General features: G+C 41.4%; 1 protein-coding gene across 2 annotated transcripts in view; it reads left to right on the forward strand.

The window, feature by feature from the left end:
• Positions 1-827: 827 nt before the first annotated feature.
• Positions 828-22,923, forward strand: part of dennd2b (DENN domain containing 2B) — a 217,664-nt gene continuing 195,568 nt past the window's right edge. The window contains exon 1 of one of the 2 annotated variants that reach the window (XM_055649504.1): positions 828-1,080. The gene's annotated coding sequence lies outside the window, so the exon portion shown is untranslated. The remainder of the gene's footprint in view (positions 1,081-22,923) is intronic. The other variant, XM_055649503.1, reaches the window with a different exon arrangement.

Here is a 22,923-nt window from a genome sequence, read left to right on the forward strand (position 1 = left end):
GTCTGTTGCTATCCGGAGAAGTCGTCGCCGTGTCAGACCACTGGATGGCTCCCTCTGCACATATTCCTGTGGCGAGTTGGATTTTTGCAATATCTGGAGATCCAGGTGCGGGACTCCCGCAGTTTCAAACAATACAGGGGTAACGATTCGAGAGCGGATTTCGCTGGCGTCCAAAGCCATTGCATTTACGGCATTTCCAACCAGAAAGTGCTTTCAGAGGTGCTACCTGGACCACCGAGTTACTCTAGCACTTTGTGGCCCTTTGTGCAAAACCAGCATCTGCAGTTCCTTATTTCTATAAAGTGTTCCTTCACTTTCGCAGGCCCGGGGCGCTGTCGGGAAAGGACAATTGCCTTATCCAGTGGTACAGGCTGTAATACAAATGTGTTGCTGCATAAAATGACAAGCTTGCAACCAGCTGATGCATTATCCAGCTAAAGACTTTCTTTGGAAAACATGAGAAATGCATTAATGGTTGGATTACATGCAAATACAACATTTAGTTATTTTGTGGATAATTGTATCAACAATCTTATTATTAGTTGAAGATGATGATAATTGACCGCACTGTTTGAATGGCCCATGCTTAAATCGTCTAATATCTTCACTTTTACTATTTCAGTGTCTGAGTATTTGGAAATACTTTCCTTCTTTGAAAAGGATTTAGAATAACCACACTCCAAATGTACTAACTCATCAGATGTATGTTGCTCTGAGCGCTTTGTGTGTAACGAGACCCTTCTCTGGTGATTTCTCCGCCCAGTCTCCCATAAAAAAAAATGTGAAAATTGTTAAAGACTTAATGACTTCCACTTTACTGACTTCAGGAATTACACTTCTTGCCTAATAGTCTTTTCCTTCGGATGAGAACTTTCCCCTCCCGGTCATCGCGCTTTAGGCTGTATCTCTCTTGAAATGTTATATCAATAACAGGAGCCCCGTCATCGTTTCCGGAGTCTTTACCATTCTTTCCCGAAAAAAAATCCTCTGCAGCAGAATCGGGCAAAGGGTTGAATCCGCGACAACTATTACAAAAGGTATCTCAGCAAAATTAGCAACTTTTTTTCGCTATAATGCACGGTAAGGTGACATTTCCACATGTCTATCTATATTAACCCTTACCACGTGTGAACTGTTGCCTTGTTAAAATGTAACACTTTTCAATGGAATGTTTTTGTTGAGTTTGTTTCTGGTTGCGTTGTATTAACGTGGTGTTAAGAAACTATTCTCTTTCCGTATGTGTGTATGTTTTGAGTACTTATCGTATGACTTTGGGGGGAAATTGAAATCCTCTGTTTTCTCCTAAAATCTTTTTGATTGTAGTATGCAGTTTGCACGAACAATCTCAGCAAATGGGGCGCAAATACATTGCATTCGCTGTATTATGTAACACTGAAGAGAGTAAGCAATGAAGTGTTGGATTATATGTTCCTCGTGAGGACGAGCCTCAGTTCATGACTGAATATGCGTTATATGCACGTTTTGTCCGACCAAGTTCTGTATGCGATGTGCCCGCGCGTTCAGGAGAGGCTTTCATCTTGCTGCGAAAATGTTGGCACCTCACTGAATCGCATGGGCAGTGTATATTTTCGGACCCGTGGGTAGGGATAGGTAATTCCTCCGCTTCAACTGGAAGATAAGATGTATTCGACAAAATCAGATCCCGATCTTCAGCGGGCGCTGCTCTTCGTGAGTTAAATAGGTAGGGGATGGTTTCTCAGTAAAGGCCAGTACCTTTAATCTGAGAATAAAATACCACTCTGTTAGTGGAGTTTTCACAAATTTTACCTTGGTAACTCGAATAATTTCAGGTTCAAAATGGCAATCTTGATTACACAACTCGTAAGTCTTTTCTCTATGTATATATAAATGGTCATACCGTATGTAGTGGTATCAAACAATACTGCCACTAAGTTACAGATCTGCAGTTTTTATTTCTTAGTAATGATTTTGATCACAATGATATGTTAGAGAATTTACATGACATGCATGAATTTTCCAACAAGAAAGTGTTCCAACGTAAACTGCACTAAATCATAGTGCATTTTATGACACATTCTGCCCATTGTATCTCCGAGTCAGAAAAGAACTCTCCAGCCTAATCCCGAGTTCCAGCACTTGGTCTGTAAATCACAGCTCTTCAATTTGACCTCCAGGTACTGTTTAAGTGGAGAGGGTTGCAGCCGCCTCCACCATCCATCCTTGCTGATAGTGAGTTCCATATTTCTATCACCATGGGAGTGAAACCCATTTTCCTCTTCGCCCCTCCAGCCCAGTTACTGTTTAAATCCATGCTCCTGGTTTTTGGACTTCTCTACTAAGGAAAATAGATCCTTCCTGTTTACTCGAAGTCCCTATTAAGTTTATACATTGCAGTTGTCTCCCCCCCACCCCCCCCCCCCCCCCCCCCCCCCCCCCCCCCCCCCCCCCCCCCCCCCCCCACCCCCAGTATCTTGTATTCCAAAGAAAACCACAATAGTTATGCAGTCTTGCTTCAGAGCTACAATTTTCCAGAGCTGGCAAGCTTTCCTGCTATCTAGTTACCAATGTATGCATTACTTGAGCTGTGACTGACTCAGTATTGCGCAGTACCAGCGTTTACCTTTCTGCTGCTTTATTATATGCCTTGACTGATGAAGAAAAGCAGCTCATGTTCAATTGTTGACCTGACTGGCTACTTTTAAATGTCAGTGCATATAGACTTTAAGGTTCCTCCGTTCCATGAACTCCAGTCAATGTATCAATGGGGTCTTCACTGAAACCTACAGGCCGATTTTAGGACCAAGATACAATTAGAGTTGTACAACATGGAAACAGGCCGTTTGGCCCAATTCATCCTTGCTGACTTATGTGCCCCATCTGAGCTAATCCCATTTGACCCACATCTCTAAAATCATTTCCTATTGATGCACTTGTCCAAGCGTCTTTTCAAATGCTGCTATATATAGTACATGCCACAACTATCTCATCTGACAGCTTTTCCATGTATTCAGCATCCTCTGAGAGGAAAAAAGGTTGCTCCTTAGGTTCTTCTTACATCTTGCCCCTCTCACCTTAAACCCATGTCCTCTGGTTCTTGATTCCTTCACTTGAGAAAAGACTGTGCATGTGCATTCACCATATCAAGTCCCCATATAATTTTCTACACCTCTCTAAAATCAGTCTTCAGCCTCCTGCGTTACATGGAACAAAGTCCCCAACCTCTCCCTATAGCTCATGCCCTCGAATCCTGGCAACATCCTCATAAATCCTCTCTGCACCTTCCAACTTAACAACATCTTTCTTGTAGTAGGGAGACCAAAACTGAACACATTACTCCAAATGCAGTCTCACCAATGTCTTGTACAACTGTAACATAACATCCCCAATTTCTGTGCTCTACACCCTGACTGATGAATCTAAAATATTCTTCATCACCCAATCTACCGGCGATATCAATTTCAGGGAACAATGAACCTGTACTCTGAAATCCCTCTGCGCCACAACACTCCCAAGGCCCAACAGTTCACTGTGATTGTTCTGCTCTGGTTTGATTTCCTAAAATGCAACACCTTGCACTTATCTGCAGTAACTCCATTTGCCATTCCTCAGTCTACTTGCCCAATTGATAAAGATCCTACTGATATATTTGATCAGCATCTTCACTATCTACATTACAACCCATTTTAGTTAGTGTGTAGATAGTGTCATCTGCAAACTTGCTAATTATGCCTTGTATGTTCTCATCCAAATCATGGGTACAAACCAAAAACAGCAATGGGCCCAGCATTGATCCCTGAGGCACACTACTGGTCACAGCCCTCTAGTCTGAAAACTAACTTTCCACCACTATCCTCTGCTTCATTCCATAAAGTCAATTATGTATCCAGCCAGCTAGCTGTCTGAATCCCATGCGATCTAAACTCCCAGAGCAGCCTACCAAACGGAACCTCAATAACGGACTTGCAGAGACCTGTATAGACTAAGTCTAAGGCCTTGCCCTCATCAAACGTCTAGGTTAGTTCTTCAAAAAACAATCAAATTCATGAGGCATGATCTTGCATATACAAATGCATACTGACTATCCATAATCAGCTCCTGTTTATCTAAATGCATTTGTATCTTACCCCTTAGAATACTTTCCAGTCACTTGCCTACCACAGATGTCCAGCTCATTGGTGCCTGGCTTTTCCTTGCAGCCCTTTTTAAATAGAGGCCCAATGTTAGTCACCCTCTAGTCACCCAGCACCTCGCCCATGTCTAACGATGATTCATGTCTCAGCCAGGACTCCTTCAAATTCTTCTCGAAAAATATTTTTCAAATGAACTGGGAGCAATAAAGTCCATGCCTGCATCTTTAATCTTCCACCTGGCAATGTTATTATAAATAAATGTCTTACTTTAGGGGAGCTTATAATAAATGTCCTCTTTATATTAATGTGTAGACTGGTCTTTATATAGCTACTCTTAGAATTTAAAGGATTTTATGACTTTTTATGGAACGTGAAAACTTTTGGTTCTGTAGGACAAAAGATAATTGAAGTATTAAGTAGACTTGGAGTTTGCAAGGATTTTTTAAGAGATTATTTTAGATCTTTAGATTTAGGTTTTGTTTTAGAGTATAGATATTTGTTATTATTGATGCATTTTCAGAGATACAGTGAAAAGCTTTGCTTTGCATGCTCTCCAAACAGAGCAGATGTACTATACATACATACAGGGTACAATCAAGTCAAAGTCAAGGACAATAGATAGGGCAAAGGGGAAGATACAGAATATTGTTCTCGCTATTGTAGCACATTATAGTACATCAGTTCCATAAACTAAGTCCAATGTCATCAGTGGGATAGAGGTGAATGCAACTGCACCCTAACTTATGGAAGGACCATTCAAAAGTCTGATAACAGAGGGGAACGGGCTCTTCCCGAGTCTGGTGTGAGCATTTTCAAGCTTTAGTTCCTTCTGCCAGATGGGAGCAGGAGAAAGGAATGACCAGGATGGGACAAGTTTTAATGATGCTTCTGCACCCCAAAATCATATAATCTATTATTTTTACTTCTGCCACCCTGTACACCTTACCAACCATGATTTTATGGTGTTGGATTCAGCTGTCGTTCCTGGGTGAACTGTTTCATTTAATAGAATTCAGAACTATGTACTGATTACAAAGCAGGATGTCCTTGGGAGACTTCTGACTTGACTTCCTGTTCTGACTTTTCCCTGTCAGTTGTACATTCCCTCTCCCTGTTGAGCTGCGGAGTGCATAACCTCTGAAATAGGCAATCAATGAAATACTAAGTCGTGTGGATGGACCACAGTTGGTCAAGCTCAGAAACAGAGCTTGGGTCCATCCAGCTAACCATATTTCTGACATTTGTCATTGTCCAGGAAACAGAAGCATCCTCAATTTTCCACATGGTATGGGATGAACATTCAAGAAATCTGAGGTCCTAATGTTCTTCTTTCTGCTTGGTGCAGAAAACAGAATATTTGTATATTTAATTCTTTAATGTAATACTATACTGCTCTCCTTACTTAGGAAGCAGCTGCAGATGCTGGAAAATTGAAGGTAGACAAAAATGCTGGAGAAATGTGAGGCAGCATCTATGGAGCGAAGGAAATGGGCAACATTTCGGGTCGAAACCCTTCTTCAGACCCGAATCTTGCCAAGTCCAAACTCTACAGGTACTGCACTCTGTGTTAAAACACACAGTGACTTAGCAGAATCTATGGCGTACTTTCCCAGGTTCCGTATATTCTGACTTAGTTGTCTTCAGTTACCAGTAGAGAGAAACTCTGCTGTCAACTATATGGATCAAGGATAAATAGTCCTTCAAGACAGACACAAAAAGCTGGAGTACCTCAGCGGGACAGGCAGCATCTCTGGAGAGAATGAATGGGTGATGTTTTGGGGTTGAGACCCTTCTTCAGACTTCAAGCGTGATTATAAAACTCCACTTGTGGCATAAAATGAAACCATGATCAAAGTTATTGCAAATTCTTATAGATCGAGATGCATAGATTAGCAGGAATGTTGGAATAATTTTGAAACCCAGATTAAAATGAAAGATATAAACTATTTGAAGTTCTCCTCTCATAAATGATGATGTGAACTTAATTGCTCATTTTGGCTATGATTATATAATCGCCCTTAGTTTCCATTGTTCTCAATGTAAAGCATCACAATCCCTGGATTTGTTTATGACATTGCAAACCCCTAACATAAACACATTTTTCATAATTACCCGGATAGATTTCTTCTTTGTAATATAGCCAGTCCAAACTCAATTAGAATAGTCATAATCACACTTGCAGATCTCTTGTGTTTTCAAGCTTTGAAAGTGAGTTTATTGTCACATGTATCAATTACGGTACTTTGAAATTCAGATTGCCATACAGTCCTACCAATAAAGAGCAACAAGCCACCCAAATAAAAATTTAACATGAACATCCACCGCAGTGAATCCCCCCACATTCCTCACTGTGATGGAAGGCAATAAAAAGTTCAATTTTCTTCCTATCTTTGTTCTCCCACAGTCGGGGCACTCGAACCTTCCATTGTCGGGGCTATTTTCCATTTTCATTTCATATCTGCCATTGATTGATTGACATTTTTTAAATTAGAAAACAAAAATAGCCATAAATTAGCATTAATTTAGTTTGGAGATACAGTGTGGAAAACAGGCCTTTCGGCCCACCGAATGCGTGCCGACCAGCGGTCACCCCGTGCACTAGCACTATCCTACACACTAGGGGCAATTTACAATTTTTATTAAATCCAATTAGCCTCCAAACCTGTAGGTCTTTGGAGTGTGGGAGGAAACTGGAGCACCCGGAGAAAACCGGAGCACCCGGAGAAAACCGGAGAACCCGGAGAAAACCTAAGCGGTTACAGGGAGAACGTACAAACTCGGTACGGACAGCAGCCATAGTCAGGGTTGAACCCGGGTCTCTGGTGCAGTGAGGCAGTAACTCTATTGCTGCGCCACCGTGCCACACAATGTTTCCAAATGTTGGAATTATTTTTGTAATCTGTGCAATTCTCGTAAATTAATTATACAACCTCAAATGTACCAAGTTTAATGTTTCAATGCGTAAATAAAAGCTTACACTCAGCACTTTGATGGGCACTTAATTAATGCTGTGTAAGCAATAAATGGACAATTGGAAAAACGCGTACCCACCTGCATGAGTAATTCTTCAAACCTATGGTTCATCTGATTACTACTTGAAAACCACCATTACCCCATTCCAGTGCTGAATTGATCATGAATGGTAAGGTATAAATTATCTCTCATTCTTCTAACTGGTACAAATTAAACATCATCCTTTTCTGGAGCTGATTGCATTTATACAGTTACATACAACTCATTACTATGTGCTGGCATAGGTTTTCTTATTGTAACAGCAAAGATATTGCATCACCATTACAATTGGAGCACTTAGACTTGCATATCAAGATTATAATGTCCCAAGGATACAGATGCAAATAATTGTTTAGATATACTTATCCCATTAATATTTGTAATCTTTATGTATATAACTTTTGATTTTGCTATTCAATTAATTAAACCAATTTTTCCTGCAAAATGTACCGGGTGCGCTAAAGTACAGGGTCATACAGCATTGAAATGGTGTCCTTGGCCCATATCATCCTTGCCTTCCGAGTTGTTTATCCAATCTAGCCCCACTGGTCTGAGGCTGGCCCATATCCCTCCAAACCTTTCCTATCCATGTACCAATCTAAGGGTCGTTTAAGTGTTGTGATTGTAGCCATTTTCACCACTTCCTCTGGCAAATTGTTGCATTAATACACCCTCTGTATGAAATCTTTGCTCCTCGGGTACCTTTAGACTTAACTTTAGACTTTAGAGATATGGTATGGAAACAGGCCCTTCAGCCAAACGAGTCTGCACTGACCAGCGATCACCCTGTACATTAGCCCAATCACACATACACACACGCACACACGCACACACGGGAACAATTTATAATTTTACAGAAGCTAACCTCCAAACCTGCATGTCTTTGGAGCGTGGGAGGAAACCAGAGCACCCGGAGAAAACCCATGTGGTTAAAGGGAGAACATACAAACTCTGTAAAGACAGTGTCCGTAGTCAGGATCGAACCTGGGTCTGGTACTGTACTTTTTAAATCTTTCCCCACTGACTTTAAACCTAATCCTTCTAGTTTTTGGCTTGCCTCCCCTTGGGTACCCCACCCAGATGCTACAATTGTGATAAAAATGCAGGTAAGAAAGAGGGAGGTGGGGGTTGGGGAGGTTTATTATCGGCACGTATACTGAGGTACAGTGAAAACCTTTTGTGTTTTATCAATCAAATCGGATAGTACTATACATTAATATAATTAAGCCAAATACAAAAGACAGAGCAAAGAGAAAAATACCAGACTGCATAATGTCGTTTCTGGGTTTTGGTCTTTTTTTCTTGAACTGTTATAGTCCAATGTATGCGGTAGGTTGGAAAATGGAAACTGTACCCGAGCTTCAGCAGATCGTTCAGAGGTCTGATAATGAAAGTGAAGAAGCTGTTCCTGAGTCTGGTGGTTCTCTGGTTCCCACACCCCTGCATCTCATGTTCCTATCACTGTTCTGAATTAATCTGCCTTGCTTGCATTGCAATAATGAAACTATATTTTACAGGAACCCCTGCATCTCATGTTCCCGTAAGTGCCACTTTTCGATAAATATATAACATTTAAAATTAAATGAAGAAATGTTTGATCTTCAGGGACCTTCACAGTTATTATGATGATTTGGCCGGAGTCAATTCAAGTTGCAGTTATGGGGACTGCTGAAAGGCAAAAAGTAACTACAAAAAGATGTTAAAAGGTAAATTGGTTTTTGGTAACATAAGAAAATCTTAACTGAAAACAGAAAGATGGTACTGTAAGTCAATCAGCACATAGCGAATGATGAATCAGTATTCAGGCGGATTTTTTGTTTGATTTTACACATTTTCTTTCTCGAATGCTCTGGACTGGAATGGGTGAATGTTTGAGTTTTTAGTGTTTTGGAATCCAGGGCAGGAAATTGTGTTTATGAGCTTGGCAAACAGAATATATCACAAATCCCAGACCTGTTTTGATGAAAGTTACATTAGTTATATATTACCTTTAATTATATCTGATGTTTCAACAGGTCTGGTTAAGTGAACCAATAACTTTATTTACCAAAAAATCTAAAATTCACTTGAGCAGATTGGCACGAGCAGGCAAATGTTAAATGCCAGCATTTAAATTTAATGCACAAATATGGAGATAAATGAAAGACAGCATCAGCTTCAGGTAAATCCTTGTGAAATTAATTTTAAAATTAAATGAGGATAACATCATTGATAAATAGTTAATATATGGTTGGTTGTGTGTAGTATGCTGAATTTATCCTCTGCACACTGCAGAAGTGCATATAGTACAAAATACCAATTTGATTCCTGGTTACAAAGAGAGAAAATGAGAAACGTGCTGCTTAGTTTTGATTTATTAAGGTCACTCTTTTTGGCAGAATATTCTTTTTGCAGAAGATTCGTTTTAGCAAAATATCTAATATTACCGGTTTTGATTTAATGGTACCACTATGTCTCTGCATAAAAAGATTGTGACTTCAACTCCAAATATACGTGCAACAGAGCTGACGCTCTAGTGCAATTGGAGTAAATAAAATATAAAGCTTGGAACAACACATCTGAACTAACAAACCCATTCTGGCGTGTTTATGTTCCTCTTGAGTTCTCATGTCCTTCTTCATCAACCTATCATCATAATCGACCCGAAACATCACCCATTCCTCCTCTCCAGGGATGCTGCTTGTCCCGCTGAGTTACTCCAGGTTTTTGTGTCTATCTTCAACATAATCTTGCGTTCACTTCTCCCTCAAATACTTATTTACCTCTCCCGTAAATCCGATAGGTGAAACCTAACAGTCGGTTATCAATGCTGTAATTCATACTGACATTATCTTCATAAGCACGTTTTGTACATGTTAGGATGGTCAGATCACAATACTGAAAGTGTGCTTTAAACAAGGTTGAAAGGACATTTAACATAACTTTCTTTCACAATACTGCCCCAACAGACATAAACCACAGTGTTTGGCTGAATGTTTTTCATTGTATTATTATTGGATGAAGCTGAACTTTTATGCTTTGAATTACAGTATATGAACTCGATCTGCCCTCTCAACTGCTGCAGGAGAGTTTTCCCAAGAATTATTCCTTGGGTATAGTCAAAGAATCCTTCGGCCCAACTTGCCAATTCCGACCAAGATGCCCATTCCGACCAAGATGCCTGACCTTCACTAGTTCCATGTACCTGCTAAACCTTTCCTATCCATGTAACTATCCAAATATCTTTTAAGTGAAGTTATAGTAACTGCCTTAAGACTGTGTTTACCCTATCTATTCTCCTCATGATTTGACACACCTCTGTAAGGTCACCCCTCATTTTTCAATGCTCCAAGGAATAAAGTCCTAGCCTGCCAACCTCCTTATACAGTAGCTTGGGCCTTTGAGTCCTGACAACAAACGTGTAAATAAGCACTTAACAACATCTTTCCTATAGCAAGATGAGCAAAACTGAACACAGTACACCAAATGTGGCCTCGCCATCTTGTACAAGTGTAACATAACATCCCAACTTCTATACTCAATACCCCGACTGATGAAGGCAAATACACCAAGCCTTCTTGACCTACAACACTTTCAAGGAAATATGTACCTGCACTCCTAGATCCCTCTACTCTCAAATTCTTCCCAGAGGCCTGCCGTTCATTGTGAATGCCCTGCCCAGGTTTGACTTCCAAAATTGCAACATCTCTAACTTAACTGCATTAAACTCCATTATTCACTGCTATTCAATCATTATTAGCTCACTTTCCCAATTAATCAATTCCTGCTGAAATTTTTGATAATCTTCTTCGCTGGTGCACATCAATTTCTCCCAATATGCCGCCTCCCTTTCACCTCCACTCACTCTGGCTTTTATATTTCACTCCTCTTTCACTCATCTGCTCTCCTTTTTATCTCTGGCCTTTGTCTACCCACCTGCCTCAAATCAAAACTCCCTTCACCTGTATCTGTTTCAGTTCAGTTCAGTTTATTGTCACGTGCACTAATCGGCAAGTCGAATCGGTAGAAAAGAAAGCAAACTCAATGCTAGCACTTATTTCAAGAGGGCTTGTATACAAAAACAGGGATGTAATGTTGAGGCTCTATAAAGGTGCTGGTAAGGCCGCATTTGTCTGAGGGTGGATGTGCTGGCTCTGGATAGGGTCCAGAGGAGGTTTACAAGAATGATCCCAGAAATGAGTGGGTTAACCTGTGATGATCGTTTGTCTGCACAGTGCCTGTACTCGCTGTAGTTTAGAAGAATGAGGGGGGACCTTATTGAAACATCCAGAATAGTAAAAGGCTTGGATAGAGTGGATGTGGAGAGGATGTTTCCACTCGTGGGAGAGTTTAGGACTAGAGGTCATAGCCTCAGAACTAAAGGACGTTCTTTTAGAAGGGAGATGAGGAGAAATTTCTTTAGTCGGAGGGTGATGAATCTGTGGAATTCTTTACCACGGAAGGCTGTGGAGGCCAAGTCAGTGGATATTTTAAGGCAGAGATAGGTTGATTCTTGAATAGTACAGGTGTCAAAGGGTTATGGGGAGAAGGCATGAAAATGGGGTTCGGAGGAAGAGATAGATCAGCCATCATTGAATGGTGGAGTAGACTTGATGGGCCGAATGGCCTAATTCTACTCCTATTCCTTATGACAGTGAAAAGCTTTTTGTTACATGCTAACCAGTCAGCAGAAAGGCAATACACGATTACAATCCCTGTGGAGGTCCCATATGAGGATTTATTACTTGTCAGACTTTGTCCCAACCCCACCTCTTTTGCAGATATTTTCCCCCTCGACTACTGCGGTAGATACAGTGCGGAAAGAGGTCCTTCAGCCCACTGAGTCAGTACCGACCAGCGATCCCTGCATATTAACACTTCCCTACACACACTAGGAACAATTTTACATTTACTCCACGCTAATGAACCTACAAACCTGTACATCTTTGGGGTGCGGGAGGAAACCGGAGATCTCGGAGTAAACCCATACAGGTCACGGGGAGAACATACAAACTCAGTACAGAATGTTATACTAGAATTTTCCCGAACAGTCTGTGACCCACAGAGCTGTGGCCATATCCCGGTGTTTAAAGCCCATAGTGCTGTGGCCAGTAGCGCTATATTTAGAGCCCATAGCACTGCAGCCGACAGCTCTTTGTTTAAATTCCCAGGCATTAAGCTGACAGCGCTCTGTTTAAACCTTTATGAGCCAAACCAGCAACGCTGTGTGTATTGATTTGCATGCCAAGTTTGTAGCGCTTTATACGCCAGTCTGCGGTTGATAGCGCTCTGTTCCCAAAGGGGTGGGGGAGGGGGACTTGTTGGGGTGCAGTACCCTGCCATTGGTTGTAGTTGGAAATTGGGAGCAGCGCTATTGGCCAGGACTTACTGGCAGGTATTTCAACACCTGATTTCTTACCTGTTTAAAGGCAGGCTCCAGTAAACTAGAAGTTAGTTCAAGTTCATGTACGAGAGGGGTTCACCGACGGGCTGAGTCGTGATCAGCGCTGCGGATGGAGGCAGAGAGAGAAAGAGAAAGAGAGAGACATGTGCTGCTATAAAATGGACCCCGCACATACTGAGACAAGTACTGTTTTTGTCCTCTCTTGCCAATAAAACGAATTTGCAACTAAACAGACGAGTGAGCCTTTTTCTGTTCTACTAGTTAGATCCTCGAACCTGTTCTCTTGTAACACAGACAAGCACCCATAGTCAGGATCGAACCCGGGCCTCTGGCACTGTAAGGCAATAGCTTTACCACTGCACCACCGTGCCGTCTGAACATGTCTTAAGCTGAAATGTTGCCTATCCATGTCCTTTAGAGATGCTGCCTGGCCTGAATTACTCGAACACATTGTGCTCTTCACCAGATTCCAGCATCAGTTGTTCTTTGTGTGTCTCTTTTCTAATTGGTTGTCAGCTTTCAGCTAGCCACTAGAGGGAGATTTGAGGAGAAGCCAGGGGCTCCATTTTAGATGTGAAGAAAGAAAAATCTTCATGTATAATCTCACAAACCAAATGGAATCAGTCCGGGCATTGCGTGCTCACCCATAATTTACCTTGAAATAAATTCTATTCTTTAAACATTTGTGGAAATCAAATAATCACTACAAAAATTGAACAATAATGTGAAATTCTCAGAGAGCCACCTTAAATTCTGATATGAACTGATTGAATTTTACACATAATAGCTGACATAATTTTGCATAGAAAATGTGTATAATGAGAGCACACATAGTGATATTTTTTACAGGATTGTGGCCTAGATGGACAGTCTTGTTAGAACTTCCACTTTAGTCAAATATTTATATATCTCTACACCTCTACACCTTTACATTATCTTTACACCTAAAACCATTGAATAAATGACAAAGAACATGCTGAATAAGCTATTGTCTCAACTTATTCCTGATAAAGTTTTTGTATTCAACCTGTCTTTTTCTATTGCCAGTTTCAACTATATATAATAGTTAATTCCCTTTACATCTTTTGCATCTGTCTGATGTCCTTGGCCAGTTGATTCACGTGTAATCTCAATGGTAAGCACTCAATTGTAAGAACATAAGAACATATCAAAAGGTGCAGGAGTAGGGCATCTGACCCCATTGAGACTGACTTGCACTTCAGCAAGATACATACAATTATATAGTAATACAGCTCAGAAACCAGCCCTTTGGCCCAACTCTTTAATGTTGACCAAGAGACCTCTTGGGTCCCGACCTTGTCCCTTGACTTCCAAGGTAGTCCCGTTTGCTCCTGGGCAATATCCCTCCAAATCTTTTCCATCCGTGTACTTGGTCAAATGTCCTTTAGATATTGTTATTTGACTTGTCTCAAGTATCTGCATCTGGCAGTCCACTGCCCCCTTTATGGAAAAAGTTGCCCTCTCAGGTTCATATTAAATCTTTCCCCTCACCTCAAATCTATACCCTCTAGTTCTGAACTCCCCTACCCTTGGATCAAGACTGTGCATTCATCTTACCGACTCCCTTCATGATTTTATACACCTCTTTAAGATTGCGTTCAATCTTCTGCATTCCAAGGAATATAGTCCTTACTTGCCCAAAATCTCCCTATAGCTCAGGCCCTCAAGTTCTGGCAGCATTCCTGGAAATCGTCTCTGTATTCTTTCCAAGATAATTGCATCTTTCCTGTAGCAGGGTGATCAAAACTGAACACAATACTCCAATTGTGGCCTCACAAACATATATTGTACAACTGTGACATAACGTTCCAACTTCTGTACTCAATTCCCTAACTGATGAAGGTCAACATACCAAAGGCCAGCATCACCGCCCAATCTACCAGCTAAGGCACATTCCGGGAACTATTTACCAGTATTTACAGTAACCAACTGTAATGGACCTATCACCGATGCCTTAACCACACCACCAGTTGCATGTCCATCATTTGAAAATGAAGGAATTATCCTCTCCAATCCTCTATTTCTATTAAGCCAATACCATTAAGCCAATTATGTATCCAGTTAGCTAGCTTTCCCTGGATCCCATGTGATTCTTGGGATTAGTATGGGTGTCAGAGGTTAAGGGAAGAAGGCAGGAGACTGGGGTGAGGAGGAAGAGATAGATCAGCCATGATTGAATGTCGGAGTAGACTTGATGGGCCAAATGGCCTAATTCTACTATTCCTCATGAACTTAAGAAAGGAACACCATTAAATCACAGTAGTATAGTAGCATGGTAGAACTAAGTGCGCACGGTGGTGCAGGGGTGGAGTTGCTACCTAACAGCGCCAGCAATGACTGGAGACCCGGGTTCGAATCTGACCATGGGTGCTGTCTGTATGGAGTTTGTATATTCTCTCCGTGACCCTGTGAGTTTTCACCGAGATCTTCGGTTTCCTCCCACATTCGAAAGAGATACAGGTATGTTGGTTAATTGGCTTGGTGTATGTGTAAAATTGTCCCTAGTGTGTGTAGGATGGTGTTAATGTGTGGGGATCACTGGTTGGCACGGACTCGGCGGGCCGAAGGGTCTGTTTCCTCGCTGTGTCTCTAAACTAAACTAAATCACTGTTCCATCTCCTTCCAATTCATTTAGGCATAGATCAAATACCTCATTCAAAAGTTCACAAAATTGACACGTTGAGGACAAGTATAAAACAGCAACTGCCTTTTTGGATAATTTCCCAAATAAATTGCAATTGCGTCGGGATTTGCAAGTTTTTGGATATTTCCCCTGGCGCAGACTAGGAACTCAGCGCGGGCACTAGTATTCGCATGGGTGGTGATTATTAGCACTACATGGGTTATCTGCCTAGCGTTTACCTGCCTTTTTCCGTCTCACGTCACGTAAGAGCCCTGCTCTTTTACCCGTTTTTGCCATCAAAATCTTTATGTGACATAAAGATGCAGTAAACAAGATATGATTGATGAGAAAGAACTAAAGTGATAGTGAGTCGGGAGAAACTGAAGACCGACGCAAAAAGCTGGAGTAACTCAGTGGGTGAGGCAGCTTCTCTGGAGAAAAAGAATAGGTGACGTTTCGGGTCTTGAGCACACATTCTTTTTCCATTATTGTATTTTTAGTTACTTTTTATTGGTTTTTAAAAGCTTCCCAAACCTCTATTTCTTATTCTGGAGACATCGGTAACCTTTCTCGTACTCTCCATCTCATTAACTTTATCTGTACTTCTCCAATCTGTTAAACCCACCCTACTGCTATTTAGTTTAAAGCCCTATCTTAGAAACATAGAAAATAGGTGCAGGATTAGGCCATTCGGCCCTTCGAGCCTGCACCGCCATTCAATATGATCATGGCTGATCATTCAAATCAATATCCCATACCTGCCTTCTCTCCATACCCCCTAATCCCTTTAGCCACAAGGGCCACATCTAACTCCCTCTTAAATCTAGCCAATGAACTGGCCTCAACTACCTTCTGTGGCAGAGAATTCCACAGATTCACCACTCTGTGTAAAAAATGATTTTCTCATTTCGGTCCTAAAAGACTTCCCTCTTATCCTTAAACTGTGACCCCTTGTTCTGGACTTCCCCAACATCGGGAATAATCTTCCTGCATCTAGCCTGTACAACCCCTTAAGAATCTTCTGCCCAAGTTATGCGATTCATCAGGACACTAGTCCCAGGAGGGTTTAGATGGAGTCCATCCCATTGAAACCTCCCACTCTTTCCCCAACACTGATGCCAATGTCCCACAAATTAAACCTATTTCTCCCACACCAATTTGGAGCCACATGTTTGACTCTCCAATGTTGTTAATCCTATGCCAATGTGCTTGTGTCTCAGGTAGAAAACCAGAGGTTTATTACCTTTTTGGTTCTGCATTTTAATTTAATCCCTAGCTGCTCAAATTCCCTCAGAAAAAAACCCCTCTTTCCTTGTTCTACCTGTGTTGTTGGTACCCACATTGAACACAACTGGATCATTCCCCTCCTACTGCAAATTCCTCTGCAGTCAGATGAGATGTCCAGAACCCGGACACCAGGCAAGCAACATAGTCTTCGGGACTCTCAATGCTTGTGACAGAGAATACAACAAAAACACAAAGCCACTGCAAAAAGCAAACTGCTGGAAGAACTCAGTGGGCTAGTCAGCTGTTGAATGATCCAGACCAGGATCAATTGGAGATGCAAGAAACTGCAGATACTGGAATCTTAAGTGAGAAACACAAGGTACTGGAGGAACTCAGCAGGCCAGGCACTATCTGGACTGGACAGATGGCGTTTTGGGTCAGGACCCTTCTTCAGACTGAGTTCCTTCAGCAGTGTGCTTTTTGCTCCAGTTTCCAACAACTGCAATCTATTGTATCTAAGCCAAACCACTGTTCTATTTTACTTGATAAATTAAATAAATGATGGGCTTCACATCCAGTTCTGCACAGACTGTTTGGGCCAAAGGGCCTGTCCTTGTGCTGTATTGTTCTATGTTATCTTGGTGTTTGTGATATTGTTGAAAAGAATGAGTCATAGAATCTTTCAAAACCTGCCAACATATTTAAGAATGTAACGGAGCCTTTATAATGACAGTGGCCATTAATGGACAAATGAAATGAACTTTTGTTTTGAAATTCATGATAAAATGAGACATTGCAAACTTCCATTTTTGAATCTTAGAAACTACAGCACAGAAGAATGCTATTTGGTCTGTGTAGGAAGGAACTGCATATACTGGTTTAAACCAAAGATAGACACAAAAAGCTGGAGTAACTCAGCGGGTCAGTCAGCATCTCTGAAGAAAAGGAATAGGTGAAATTTTGGGTCTGACCTGCTGAGTTACTCCAGCTTTATGTGTCTATCTTTGATGCTATTCGATCTGCTGCGTCTGTGATGGATCTATGGACGGGCAGTTTCTCTTCATCACACATGCCTGGTTTTTGACCTGTAACCTGGCAAGTTCTAACTTGCTTGACCTTTTTTTGTTGAAAATCTATCTTAAAAGAATTCCTCAGCTATTAAGTAATGACTTCACAGTATTTTTTCTGTTCCCACAGATTACTAAACTTTGATCTTAAAATAAATAGTTTTAGGAAATAGCACAGAATTTTTATGGTCAAATACTTCATTCACAAGTTCTCAAAATTGACACGTTAAGGACAAGTATAAAACAGCAACTCACTCGTTGGATAATTTCCCAAATAAATTACCATCAAAATCTTTATGAGACATAAAGATGCAGTAAACAAGATATGGTTGAAGAGAAAGAACTAAAGTGATAGTGAGTAGGGAGGAACTGCAGATGTTGGTTTAAACCAAAGACAGACACAAAAAGCTGGTGTAACACAGTGGATCAGGCAGCATCTCTGGAGAAAAGGAATAGGTGATGTTTTGGGTTGAGACCACGATAGCTGTGGAGGCAAAGCCGGTGGATATATTTAAGGCATAGATAGATAGATTCTTGATTAGTACAGGTGTCAGAGGTTATGGGGAAAATGCAGGAGAATAGGGTTGGGAAGGAGAGATGATTATTGAATGGCAGAGTAAACATGATGGGCCGAATGGCCTAATTCCAATAATTCTATCACTTATGATTTTATGAGACTCTTCTTCGGACAAAGTGATGGGGTGCATGCAAATTTCAAGGCTGCTTTCTCAATATCACTGAGCATCACCCTTTTTGAGGCATGAATTCCCATCATCTGTAACTAACTTAGCCACTTGGTTTTACTATCTCCAAATTGAGGGTAATACCCCAACCAAAAACAAGCAGAAACTACTTCCTAGACACAGAAGCGCCACTGAAGTTAAGGTGCATGCAGCAAGGAGTTGTGTTCAAGCCAGATGATCATGCTTGAAATGTCATGTACTATTTATTAACCAGTGGCATTTAATCACCAACAAAATGATCCATAAACATAGTGTACTAACAAATTGGTGCATGATTTGACACTGGAAGCAGATTATGATCTTTGGACTGAATTTAGCTCCATTTAAAAGAACGAAGGGTGCCAACTCAATGTTGCCTATCCAAGTCCTCCAGAGATGTTTAAGAAGGAACTGCAGATGCTGGCAAATCGAAGGTACACAAAAAAGCTGGAGAAACTCAGCGGGTGCAGCAGCATCTATGGAGCGAAGGAAATAGGCGATGTTTCGGGCTGAAACCCTTCTTCAGACCTCTAGTTCTTGGAGTCTGAAGAAGGGTTTCGGCCCGAAACGTTCCCTATTTCCTTCGCTCCATAGATGCTGCTGCACCCGCTGAGTTTCTCCAGCTTTTTTGTGTACCTCCAGAGATGTTGCCTGACCCGTAGGGACTAGTGACCACTGTTCGAAAAGCTTAAACATAGTTATGGATAAAGACAGGGCAGGCCCATGAGTTAAAGTTATGAACTGGGGCAAGGCCAACTTTGGCATTGGACAGGAGCTTGTTCAAGTTGATTGGAGTAGGTTGTTTGCATGCAAAGGAACGTCCAGAAAGTGGTTTAAGAAGTGTGATGACAAGAGTTCAGGGCATAAGGTCATAAGGAATAGGAGTAGAATTAGGCCATTCAGCCCATCAAGTCAACTCCGCCATTCATTCATGGCTGCTCTATCTCTTTCTCCTAACGCCATTCACCTGCCTTCTCCCCATAATCTCTGACACCTGTACTAATCAAGAATCTATCTATGTGTAGGAAAGAACTGCAGATGCTGGTTTAAATCAAAGGTAGACACAAAATGCTGGAGTAACTCAGCGGGACAGGCAGCATCTTTGGAGAGAAGGAATGGGTGACGTTTCGGGTCGAGACCCTTCTTCAGACTCTATCTATCTCTGCCTTAAAAATATCCACTTTGGCCATCTTCTGACTAGAAAAAATTCTCCTCATCTCCTTCCTAAAAGAACGTCCTTTAATTCTGATGCTATGACCTCTAGTCCTAGACTCTCCCACTAGTAGAAACATCCTCTCTCCACTATCTAAGCCTTTCACTATTCTATGTGTTTCAATGAGGTCCCCTTCATTCTTCTAAACTCCAGCGAGTACAGGCCCAGTGCTGTCAAACACTCATCATAGGTTAACCTACTCATTCCTGGGATCATTCTGGTAAACCTCCTCTGGACCCTCTCCAGAGCCAACATCTAGTGCCCAAAATTGCTCACAATATATGACATGTATGTCCCTGCTAGAGTGAAGGGCAAGACCGGTGAGAGTAAAGGGCCTGTCCCACTTACTTGTCCTTGGCACGCAAACTACGCGACCTCGTGGTCGTGTTGAGCTGAGACGGTCGAGCGACGGTCGGGCGGGATTACATGCGTACGCACAGCCGTCTGGAGTGCGTGACGTCATTTGAAGATGGACACAAAGCTGGAGTAACTCAGTGGGACTGGCAGTATCTCTGTAGAGAAGCAATGGGTGACGTTTAGTGTTGAGACTCTTCTTCAGTCTGAAAAGAGTCTTGACCCTGGCAGGTGGAACTAGCATAGGTAGGGCATGTTGGTCAGTCTGGGCAATTTGGGCTGAAGAGGCAGTTTCTATGACTCCGAGATAACCAGTATTCTGAAATTCTGTAATTTGATTATAGTAATTCCATGATTTGAGACTAAATCAAATCTACTATTATCTTATTGAATGCCGGAGTAGTCTTGAGGGGGTTTAAGATTTCTTCACTTCTCTTGGCCTTGTCTAAGTCCAGATTGGGAGGGTTGGTGGTAGAACATGTAACATAGGACAGTTCAGCATAAGACTGGGCCCTTCAGCCCGCAATATTTGTGCTAAACATGATGCCTAGCCCAGAGGAGGTAATTGAAATGTAATAAAAAGGAACTGCAGGTGCTGTTTTCAGGATTGAACCCGGATCCCTGCATTGTAAGGCAGCAACTCCACAACTGTGCAACCTTGGTTAGTACAGCATTTTGTGTCTGAGGAGGAGGTAGTTGAGGCAGGTACTATAGCAACATTTAAAAGACATTTGGTCTGGTACATGTGTAGGAAAGGTTTCAAGGGATACTGGCCAAATGTGGGTTGGGGGATGAATGCAGATGGTGTATCATGGTCAGCACGGCAAGTTGGGCCAACAGGCCTTTTGCAATGTTGTATGACTTTTGTTCATTCATGGTTGCTTCTTCATCTGTTGCATCTAGGTGCATGACCCCTCGCATTAACAGCTGGACTGTCAACTCTCATTATCTTTTGAGTATTTGTCCAACAAGTTTCTTGTTCTGTTCAGAATCTATCCATGTTCTCCAGAGATGCTGCCTGACTCTTTGAGTTAATTTGTGTCTTTTTTGGCAAAGCAGCATCTGCATTTCCTTGTGTCTCCTGTTCTGCTCTGTATATACTGTATTTACCAAAGATCCAAGATAGCGGAGCAAGATAGCCCACTTGACGAAAAAGACATAGTACGGTCATGGGCAGATTCATGGGTAATCTTCGGCCCCATTTCCGTAACCGGCTTGTGTCTGCGCCACCTTCGTCCGCCATAGCGGAGCAAAGATATTAGTGCGGAATCAGTGCCGGTTACGGAAACATCCTCGTCAAAATCAAACGTCTTAGGTAAAAATCTTCTCCTCATTTTCTTTCTGCCTCTCTGCCACAATAAAAAGCAAAAAGATGCCTATGCCTATGTTCCTTCCACAGTTGTCCCTTGTCTGGGCCTTGAGTCCGAAATAAAGTTTGTCATTATATATAAAAATCTGGAGAAATATATATGTGTTATATGATTATATACGTCTATATCACATTCATTCATGTATGTGTGTTCTTTTCCTACACAATCTAATCAGTTGTATTGTCGCTGAATAAAACCATCCTTGTTATACATCATTTTTTTAATCTAGCTCAAAACAAATTTTATTTTGTTAAATACTTCATTAGATAATCCCACCATTACAGACAGATCTCATTCCACTCTCTGGCTATTGGGAAGACCAGACCCATTTTATTGTTGAAAAACAATTCTATAGACACAATAAATGATTAAGGAACATTAAGGAACATTCTGAGAGTAGAGCAATTGGAATCTTCATATTGCTATTATTTTTCCAAATACCGCAGTTGTGAACAGTGTGATTGGATGAATTACAGAGTGCAAGAGTAATACAAAAATCAACTCAAACTCAAACACAGCACATGAGCCATTTTAAAAGAAAAGCTTTTTAAAAAAAACATTAAAAAAGACAATTAACAGTATCATAATTTGTTAACATATTATTCTTTAACAAAATTTAACAGAATTATGAATGAACAGAATTATGAATATCGCACACACAAACTGTTCCCCCGCAACTGCGAGAGGGATTTACAAAGTCGGGTCGGGTTACTGAAATGGACGACAAAAAGGCCCACGTTCCGCTCCGTTGCATACTACACGTCAGGCCATTGCGTTTAGCAGGAGTGGTCTATCTTGCTCCACTATAGGATCTTTGGTGTTTAACATCTCCGCAGTGAACGGCTTGGTGATGTAGCGGTAGAGCTACTGCCTTACTGTGCCAGAGACCCGGGTTTGATCCTGACTACGGGTGCTTGTCTGTACGGCGTTTGTACATTCTCCATGTGACTTGCATGGATTTTCTCCAAGATCTTTGGTTTCCTCCCACACTCCAAAGTCGTGCAGGCTTGTAGGTTAATTGGCTTGGTATTAAAAAACATTTAAAATTGTTCCTAGTGTTTGTGGGGTGTTAGTGTGCGGGGATCGCTGGTCGGTGCAGACTCAGTGGGTCGAAGGGCCTGTTTCTGTGCTGTATCATTAAACTAAACTAACCGAAGCCTCTAATATTGCACCCAATTACTTTGCAAAGACCATAATTCCACTGCCTCCATTAATTTTTGTTAATTCACATCTAGTTGAAGGAACAGGCTCGGATTAATAATTCATTGAGATCTTTCTGCCCGTTTTTGGGGTTATGAATCGAGCTCTCTTTGTTTCTGCAGAGTTAGCTGTCGGTTTCCTATTTGGCATTTGTTTCCCCAGGAGGCGTGCAATTGTTTTAATAGACAGATGAAGTATTGTGTCATTTTCCTGTTTAGAACTAATGATAGTACTTTTAGACATGGATTAGATGCTATTATTTAACCAATCTTGGGTGATGTACAGTTTTCTTGTATGGGGTTAGATGCAGATATCTAGTTTGGAGTGGTTTCCTAGGAAGTGTCATCATGCTTCGGGTTTTGCAATTCATAAGGAAAGGCTGGGATTAACACATCGTTAGTTTTGTTTATAGTCACTTGTATCGAGGTACAGTGAAAAGCTTTTGTTGCGTGCTAACCAGTCAGCGGAAAGACAATACATGATTACAATTGATCCATTTACAGTGTATAGATACAGTACATGATAAGGGAATAACATTTAGTGCAAATTACAATTTACTGCCAGCAAAGTCCGATCAAGGATAGTCACCAAAGAGGTAGATCAGCACTGCTCTTTGGTT

Source organism: Leucoraja erinacea, chromosome 18 (genome assembly GCF_028641065.1).
Source record: "Leucoraja erinacea ecotype New England chromosome 18, Leri_hhj_1, whole genome shotgun sequence".
Lineage (NCBI taxonomy): Eukaryota > Metazoa > Chordata > Chondrichthyes > Rajiformes > Rajidae > Leucoraja > Leucoraja erinaceus.